This window comes from Pezoporus occidentalis, unplaced genomic scaffold (genome assembly GCF_034315485.1).
Source record: "Pezoporus occidentalis ecotype Australia unplaced genomic scaffold, CSIRO_AGI_Poc_V1 ctg108, whole genome shotgun sequence".
NCBI lineage: Eukaryota > Metazoa > Chordata > Aves > Psittaciformes > Psittacidae > Pezoporus > Pezoporus occidentalis.
In genome coordinates, this window is record NW_026912865.1 from 347,561 (window position 1) to 357,505 (window position 9,945).

Consider the following 9,945-nt stretch of genomic DNA (forward strand, 5'->3'; position numbering starts at 1 on the left):
TATTTGCAGCTGCTTCTGAAAGGTGTCTTTTCTATTAAAAATGCAAGTGAATGTAGAGCACTCCCAAAGGTTCTTGACTTTGGTAAAAAGACCCATTACCCAGGAGACAGTCTAATCTTTTAAACTTCCTTCCCCTGAGCCCGTTTTTTAGATAATCCATCTTTGCCTGCTTGCATACTACTCTTGATAATGAGCCTGTCGTCACATCAGGTTAAAATGTATCACTACAATTAATTTCTTTAAAATGTTCAGAGGATAATGAGAGCTAAGCCCCATTTTAAAGCTGATCAGGCGGTGCAAGAAAATCTAATTCTTTTCATGAAAACCGACAGGCTTTTACTTCAAAACCAACTACACTTCATTAAAACTGTGATAAAAGCCTGCAAAGTAGAGCTGAAATATTGCAGCTGTGAGTTCTCCAAAGTAAGAGAAGAATTCTCATATTGTTTCAGTATGACACGATGTGTATGTAATAGATTAACTCTATTTTCAGCACATTTGGACCTGAAGTATTGATTTTCTTCCTTCCTGTTCATATAACTAAAGGAATTTGGAGCCAGACCCAACAAAGGAGTTTTAGGCACCTTAGGTGGAGCTTAAGTAGAATTTAGATGCCTATATCAAGTGTTTTGGTGCTGAAAACCTCTGCTTCAGTTGCCAGCTGATCTTGAAGACACCAGAATTCTTATGTTTTGATCTAAAGCTTTCCAGGCACTATTTATTCTTTTTTTTTGCACAAGCTCCAAACTGCAGTTCTGTGCTCATATCTAATCAAAATCACAGACTGGAGAGTGGATGCTGTTCTTCTCAGGGGCTTGAGGCTGTAGGTATTTCTGGAATGCATTTAATGTTCCTGACCCCTCTAAAAATAGATCTGTGATAGCCACCACCTTCTTTTAAGGCATAAGAAGAAGCATGTGTCAATTCTTCTACAGTACCCTAGGAGATTCAGGTTTGGTCCCTTCCCTTGCACCACTTGTGGAAATCAAATAGTGTTCTCAGTGCATGGTAATATTCTGGATGGGGGAAGGGGAGAACTGAAGAGGAGCAGGAAAGTAATTGAAGATTTCACTGAGTTAAGGAGGAATAACATAGGAACATGGTAGAACTTCTGCTTCCAAATGTCTTTTTCAATGTTGAATGCAAATCACTATTTTATATTATCTAGTAATTTTAAATTTCTTTTTTTGCTAAAGAAATTAATTCAAGGTGAATAGGATTTTCATATTATGGCATTATGGTATTATGATGGTGTGTTCCTATAGAATGGGGGTTTTTAGTTTGTTTAGTTAATTTGGTTGATTGATTGGTTGGCTTTAGGGTGTGTGGGGGGGTTAATTGCCTTAATGGCAAAAGGAGCAATAAAATTAAAAACAAATACAGGAAGTGTAAAAGAAGCACAGAACAATGTTAGTGTCTTTCTCGTGTTCTTGTGGCTTGCAGCAGTAGTTAAACTCTATAGGAAAAGTAATAGTACCAGAAATATGATGATCTCATCTAGATGTCATGGAAATATTTTGTGATTCAGGTGACAGGTGAAACCCACTGTCTTTTTCAGAAATAAGTGTTACAAACATATTAAAATTCTAGGGATATCATTTTTATGAATAAACTTAGAGTAAGGTTTCTTATTGTTTGAAACATAAACATTATAATTTCTTAGCCAGTAATAATTTCCCTTACATGAGAGCAGTCATCCTAAGGGATGGCTTCAACAGCCTGGCAGTCTATGTGGTTAGAAGCTTTGACACTCAGACACCCATAGCATGACATTGTGGAAAAATGACATTGTAGTTACTAACAGTTCCATATGTAATTATGGAGGTATTTATATAGTGAAACCAACTCGTCAGACACAGAGGAGGTTGCTACAGGGGATGGCATTACATCTGGGAAGCAAGATGAGGTTGTGTAGCTTTTCTTCGTTACAAATGCAGGCAGTGTAGTGATGATGAAGGACTTGGCTGCTGGATGCCAAAATGGACTCACGGAGTCCATAAATTCTCCACAGAGTCATGGAGAGACATCTGTAAGACAGAATTGCTGCCACATGAATCATTTGTAGGGTTCTCTGTGAAAACTGCAAAAAAAAATGCAGAGGGAATTTAACTAAATTTAGAAAAGGGGTTGAGAGCAAAACAAAAAGATTATTATAACACTTTGTGGACCTGTAGTATTCACCATTACTTTAAGTTTGATGATTTCATCTCTAAATGAATATGGAAGAATTATAAAAAAAGAACAGAATAGGAAAATAAAAACAAATGTTTTGCATAACTTCTGCATGAAGCTAGAGTAGGATGACTTCAGGAACAGGATAGATGCCCATGATATCATGAATGATATGGAAAATAAAAAATAATTAGTAAATCTGTCTTGCAGTATAAAGGGGAACCTTATGAAATTAAGTTTTAAAACAAACCTAACTGTGCAATTGTGTGAGTTCAGTTGTAGAACTGAAGATGTTATCTGATCCAAAAAAGGGTTGGAGCAGTCTATGAAGATAATGGGATCATGTAGATCCAACATCTAGCTTTGCAAGTCCTTCAGTTCCTGACCTACAGAAGGTTCATTTGACTTGTTTTTGTTCCTGCCCAATATGGATTCCTCAGGTAGAGAGAAGGCTGAAAATTATAGTTCCTTAAAGAACCATGCTAATGATGCTCATGAACATAAAATACTGAACAAAATGGCTTAGAAAAAACTGAAAATTAAAACAGAGAACCTCTACAATTTTTCTCCCCCATCCAATCAAAATTTGTGAAAACTTTCTAAGTCCTAAAATTGAAAAAATGCAGAACTGCTCACTTCCAGACATGCTGTCTATAGCTGGTTTAAAGTTACTTATGATTGCAGATATACATACTTATGATTGGTACAGTGCTGTAGGAGTGCTGTGAGACAGCAGTATTTTTTAATACTGCAAAGCATAAGGACAATTAGAAATATCACTCCCACTTCTGGAAAGTTTCTGTTTCCCCTAAATGCAAGCATTTTCATACATGTCTAATCAGGATTAAGCCATTCTCTCAGGCTATGGATTTAATCATTGGTTTGTGAAAGGATATTAAAAATCACTGAAAATATTACTGAATTCATTGCCTCATCTGCCAGTACGTAGCATCTGAACAAATGCATTATTTCCCTTTTGAATCATGGGTACTATAGATTGTCTTTCCAGTGAATTTGTAAACCTACAGAGAGAATTATATAATTTGTCCCTGTAAGTCATATACTGAGTGAATGAACTTTTGGAAGTGAAAGTTCTAGCAATTTATATTCACAGCACTTCAGTTTGAATTTCATGAGGATGCTTCTTAAAACTTAGACATGACAGAGCCTGGATGGCTTAGCCAGTGCTCAAGGAGTCATAGGATGTAAAACTATTGTTATGGTTACTAGTAATAATGAATAGAGTTCCTCAACCTCTATTTCTGTAGATCCTTCCTTCAGGCTGAAAGCATGCAACTTCCTTACCTTGAAACAAGTGAGAGTTCAGATTATTAGAGCTGTCTGAGAAGAATATTTATTTACTTTGTATCTATTTGTACTGGTAAGGAACTTTCTCTTCTTTTATGTGAGCTCAGTGCTTCAAGCTCCTGAGCAGTCTTGATATGTGTTTAAGGAGGATGCTTATAATTTTCTATTAGTCAGTTGGTATATTTGAGCCCTTTATGATCTTCTGAGCTTTTGGTAAACCCAAGGTTATGTACACTTAATGGTTTCAATGCACAAAACTTATCTGTCTTTCATGGAATTTTAGTAATAAAGGAATTTTTGCGAAACAAGCTGAATCACTGACCTGGATTGTAACTTCTATCTAGGTTCCACTCCATCCAGTAGGAACTTACCTGTTTACTTCAGTGAAATGGGAAATTACTTCATATGAAACACTATAAAATTCACCTTAATTACTCTGTCTTAAGTTTGGAATTGCTTATTTGGAATAACCATTGCACAAATGCACCATCTTTTTCAGTTGGTTTTTTTCAGCTCACTTACATCTATGTATGTAATAATATAATGTAGAAAATCAGTGGAACATTACCCCTGGAGACATTCAAGGCCAGGGTGGACAGGGCTCTGAGCAACCTCATCTAGTTGAAGATGTCCCTGTTCACTGCAGGGGTTGGAATTAGATGATCTTTAAAGGTCCTTTCCAACCCAAACTATTTTATGATTCTATGATTCTAGTGAAGCTGTATCATTGCTCTGTTAATGACAGGTGTCCTGGGTTCAGCAGTAGCAGTAATTTTTTCTCCTCAGTAGCTGGTTCAGTGCTGTGTTTTTGAATTTCAGCCTGGGAACAGTGCTGATAACACCGATGTTTTTAGTTGCTGCTCAGTAATGTTTAGTCTGACCGAGGACTTTCTGAGTCTCATGCTCTGCCAGGGAGGAGGGGGAGCAGGAAAGAAGCAGAGACAGGACACCTGACCCAAACTAGCCAAAGAGGTATTCCATACCATAGCATGTCATGCCCACTATATAAAGTGGGGACAGTTACCTGGAAGGGTTACATCACTGCTTGGGTTGGGCTGGGTATCGGTCAGTGGGTGGTGAGCAGTTGTATTCTCTTCCCTTGTTATTTCCCTTATCATTATTATCATCGGTGGTAGCAGTAGTAGGTTTGTGTTATACTTAGTTACTGGACTGTTCTTATCTCAACCCATGGGAGTTACATTCTTTCAATTCTCCTTCCCATCCCTCCGGGAGCGGGGGGAAGGAAAGGAGGGCCAGGGGGGAGTGAGAAAGTGGCTGCGCGGTTCTGAGGTACCGGCTGGGCTTAAACCACGACAACAGGGAAAAGCACAGTTGTGGTTTTGGTAAATCTAAGAAAGTGGGTGGACTAATACACCTTATAGGACAATATTTTGGGTTGACCTGGCCCTCTCTCTTCAGCTACAAATGCTTTCTTAAGAACTGAGAGGCATGATAACAGTGATGCTTTTTAAAATATTCATGTTGAATTATTCATTGCATTTTAATAGAGAAAAATCATATGCAACAGGTGTTTTTCCTCTGGCTTGTTGAATTGCAGTATAACTAGCCTCCAGTTATTGGCCTCAGGGAAAGAAGCAGTAGAACAAATCAGCCTTATTTTAAAATAATTACTGCAATCCTACAGTGCCTGTCAGTTGTAATTTTCCCATTTTACATCAATGTTCAGTAAATGTACAAATAGGACTCTGAAACTGGGAGAAAAAATGTAACCTATTAAACAAAATTTGAGAAAATAACTTGTGGATTTAGTAAATATGATTCCAATAGAAGTGAAGGGCCCATTATGTACATTGTATTAAAATGGCAACTGCCTGTGACAACCTTTGAACAATATAGTGCAGCTCTATGCATCAGTTAGGTCAGGGAGTTAAGAGGCATGGTCTTTTCAGAGGTGAAGGCTTAGCATACACTACTGAAAACTTGCTGTGTTCCTCATGTTTTTTAAAGTCTCTCCCAGCTAACATATTAGCAGGACTGTAAGCTGTGCACTTCTGATCAGCTGCAATACACTGCAGCAAGATGTTGCTCAAGCATGCACCTTTCCTTAAGGTGCTGCAGTGTGAGGTAGAGTTGCTCCCTGTAGTGGACTCAGAATATGAAAAATTTAGTCTCCTGTCCTCAGATCTACCCAGTGGAATGTAAAGACAAATGGAGAAATAGTTCAGGGTTAAATTTGAAGTTATCAAACTTAAGTAAATGTGAAGAGGACTTTCCCAACCGTAAAACCAATATAAGCGTTTTTGTTAGTTTGTTCTTGTAACCCCAAAGCTGATAATTTTTATATATCTGCAGTGTTAGAAACCCAAGGCCAATTTAATTGTGCTTCTGAATGAGGCTGGGAAGATTTTGTTCCTACTTTAACAATTAAAGATGCTCTCACAGACATGGACATAAATTGTTTATTTGTTTATCTTCAGAGCAGATAGTGCTACCTGAAAATTGAAAGGTGAGATAAAAGCATATTTTCAGATTTGGAGAGTAATGTGAATAAGAGATTTGTTGGACAATAGACTAAAAGATATGAAGCTTTGTACTACCTATGTTGAGTGGTAATAGTACTCATCATAGCTCCTTTCACGATCTGCAGCATTTTCAGTACTGTTTCATAATGTGAAGACTGGGCAATATACCAGCACATAGGCAAATGATAACTAATATATTTATTCTACTTCTTTTAATTCACATATTTTGTTATTTTGGTACAGTCTGCACGTTAGCTTTTTTAAAGAATAAAAGGATTCCACTTAGATTTTTTCACACAGAACATTAAAAAAAGAAAAAATGTAGTCCTTGCATTTATTCAGAAATAATAAAAACTATGCATTTAAAATGTTAATGAAAGCTGATGAGAAATTTAATAATTTTGTACATTTATTCTTCGGATTCTTCGCTAGCCTTTTATTAGTGAAATACATTGATAATGAAAAGTAGAATATAGACTTCACAGTTCAATTAAAGATAAACCAGAAGACACTTTAAAGGTTTTCCTTTCAATTCTATTTCTGTCCTGTGTCTCTCCCTCTCAGTTTCAGAGGGAGGCAGGAAGTTGAGGAGTTTCTGCTCTAATAAAAAGGCACTTCCAACACATGCATTCCCGTTTCTCCTTCTTAGCTCCACGTAAACATTTTTTCCCTTTCCTTCAGCCTGCAAGGAGACACACTGTGGGACTGATTCTCAGTCCAGAGGAATTCTCTATGCCCATCAGTGAAGTTATCATGAGCTTCCTTTGAACTAATTGAATCACCACTAAAATCAGAATCCAGCTCTACACCTCTGACAGGAGACGGAATAGCTAAGCAAGATAAGGCATGCAGGAAAGTCCTAACACACTGCCCTTTTCTGCCTATTTTCCTCCTTTGGCACTTCCACAGTTCTTCCTGGAAGGTGGAGCCACTGGATGTGAGAATCTGATATTTACTCCAAACTGAGTTTCAACAGAAATAAAACCCTATTGAACAAATATAAGAGATGAGCACTTAGAACTAGATGCTTTGTTCTTCTTAATTGTATTCATAAAGGCACCCATGTTTTTCCTGCCAATTAAAATCTTCAGCAAGGTTATTTAAGAATTACAGAAGAGATCTGAGTTATTTTAGTATTTTCTCATGAACAAGGTGGAAAATATGAAATGTTTCTTACCATTTAAGTATTTTCTTATGTCTCTTACTGTTCTAATGGTGAATGATTTTCATTACACACTTTGAAACAACTACATCAATTCCAGTATTCATTAATCTAAGAACGCCTATGTGTACAGACTAACATACCTGCTTTGGAGAGATGGTCCTCAGTTTATAGGACTTTGCCTCTGTTAGAAGCAATATGACTGATAATAACCCTTTTGGAAATCTGGACCCTAGTGGGATACTTAAAAAAACTCAACACTTGTAGTTACTTAAATGCTCAGCATTTAAGTGAGTGCCTATGTGCATCTTTAGTTATCAAAATGTTTCTTAAACACCTGAGAGCTGGAAATTCAACTGAGTCAATTTTCAGGAATTTTCAAAATGAAAATTAGGCTACTAAAGTAATTTGTATGTCTTCGTAAGTTTTACTCTGTAGCCATTTTTCATGGTTTTGGTGTATTGCATCTGTCGGTTACTAATTAATTTAATGAACATATAGCTATAAAATTTCTTTTAAACTCAAAATATGAACCCTATGATATTGTTCCACAAACACTGGTTCTTCTCTCAACTGTACATGGTTTTTATTCTCATCTTTTACCAGGTGTATCTGTAGAAGGAACAAACAAGCAATATGTATAGTCATTCAGCCAGCATCTAATTGTGACCAGAATGTCTGAATTGTTCTCACAATACTAAATAACCATGAGGGTCCAAAAGTTATGTGCATGCTACCTTCTGCTTGGATTTTTAGCCTTTTGTGGTTGGGTTTTTTTTCCTTTTTTCTTTTGGGTGCTTGAAGCAGCCAGTGACAGCATATATCAACTGTGTGCTTCACTGGAGAGGAAGATGCTTGGGAGTGTGTCTGTCAGTACTGTCACCTGCTCTAATTAACAGCATGCTAAGAGCTGTAAGCAACCTGAGAAGCTTGATTGCATCAGGCATCAAGGAAAGGACAGTTCATGAATTTGTGCATCTTTTTAAAATAAAAAACCCAATATGGCCAACCAAAGAAATAACTTTAGATAGAGTCCTGGGTTCTCTTTGGCTGATAAAAATCCTAGGTTGACAAAGTAGGTAATGAAGGTGATTTGACAAGAAGTGTCATTATAAGAGATAAATAAAGCAAATGAATGATAAAATTAATTTACACATATTTAAACTATGGTTTGATTTGATCATGCTCAGTGTTTCTGGTTCATTATGATTATAGGGTCTGATTTCCCAGCTCTTTACTCCTGATTTATGCTAAAGAATGAGGTATACTGTCGGTTTCAGACTTTCTGTTTTAACTCAATGCTAAATTAACCTTAAATTATGGGTTGGATTTCATTACATTTCTGATTCCTAAAATTAAAACTGTGTTTGTGAAGCAGAGAGGGGGCGAGAGAGAGAGAGCGAGGGAGGGGAAGCAAGAGCGTGATGTGCTGCTCAGACATCTCTAGTAGGAGCTGTCTCTAATGGTGGAAGCAATACACTACACCTCTGTCCCTACTTCTCTTTTTTATTTGTGAATGCTTGCCAGAGATTATTATCACACAATTTCTCATCAGAACTGGAGTTCTAGCTTACCAAAGTGTCAGCATAAGGGCAAATTTGATGTAATATGGCTAGACTATGAGCCCCTGTTTGACAGGAAACTCATTAGAATGAAACCTGTATCTTTAGCTTAAAAGGTTTTGTAAAAATTATTGGGCAGTAAGGGACAGATTTTACAGGTACTTATGCCTTAAACAGTTTAGTGTGGTCTCCACTATTACAGTTTTCTGCATGCCTGGCACTGTTATTTTACCAGGAAGCAGGCACACGGGCATTTTGAAAAATCATAGTGATTTTTGTTTCTGATGTTACTGCATGCCTGACACTACAAAGTGTATGCAGTTTCTCAGTTATGGGGGCTTCACAGAACAGCTACACTGAACTGTTGGGTAGCCTAACTCCAAACAAGCACAACAGAAGGCCATTACAGAAAGTCTGCATTTTTACACTCTCCAAGTCTCATTTCACTGCTCTGAATCACAGCATCATTTCCACTTATATCACCTGGCCTTGCAGAATAAGGCTGAGCAGTTTGGGACTGTAATTCCCAAAACCACCATTAACACAGTGATCTCATGGACTTCTACTGGGACCAAATCTCCTGCAAAGTGCTGTATGCTCTGATCACTAATTAAAAATTTTACCTATGCCTGTAAGTTGATCATTTACATCAGCAAAGTTTTTACTATGCATACTTTTCCTCAAGATGTGCATTTGGTTAATGGAACTAGGGTAAATATTTCATAGGACAATAGTAGCAAAACTGAATGGCAAACACCTTCACTGACATTGGACTTGCTGCCTCGACATTATAGTGAAAGACACACTGGAAACCAGTGAATGGATGAGTAGTCACTGTTCCCTGTGAAGCATTATGTTTGTAATCAAGTCCTGGCCCTGAAGGGCTTATGTAGATAAACCACTGTCTGTTGGAAGTCTGTGGGTGTTTTGTCCAGGGAAAAGCTGATGGAATGGTCCCAAAGAGCAGTCATCTACAGGGGACCTCATGGGTTAAGGTCACTGCTGACTTTGTATGGGAGAAGGGTCAAGGACCTTCTGCGAGGAGTGCTTTCCTTGCTGTAGTGACTGAGACTCTGGTACTGTTGACAGTCATTGTGGGCAGCTGCTATGATGAAAAATTATAGGCACCTCTTTGAAGGGGTGTAATTTTTTGATCTAAAGTGGTTTTTTTTTGGTTTAGAAATAAAAGGCAAAGCACATGTTTAAGAGAGTTCCTTTTTCCTGCCACTGAAAGGATGTAAACATGAATTTAAATATT

General features: G+C 37.4%; 1 long non-coding RNA gene across 1 annotated transcript; it reads right to left on the reverse strand.

Annotated features, from left to right (window-relative positions):
* Positions 1–1,178: 1,178 nt before the first annotated feature.
* Positions 1,179–4,202, reverse strand: LOC134165635 (uncharacterized). The gene is made up of 2 exons (XR_009965594.1): positions 3,427–4,202; positions 1,179–2,027 (listed from the first exon to the last, which is right to left on the reverse strand). It is a non-coding gene; the product is annotated as an uncharacterized LOC134165635 (long non-coding RNA).
* Between the last annotated feature and the right edge of the window lie 5,743 nt (positions 4,203–9,945).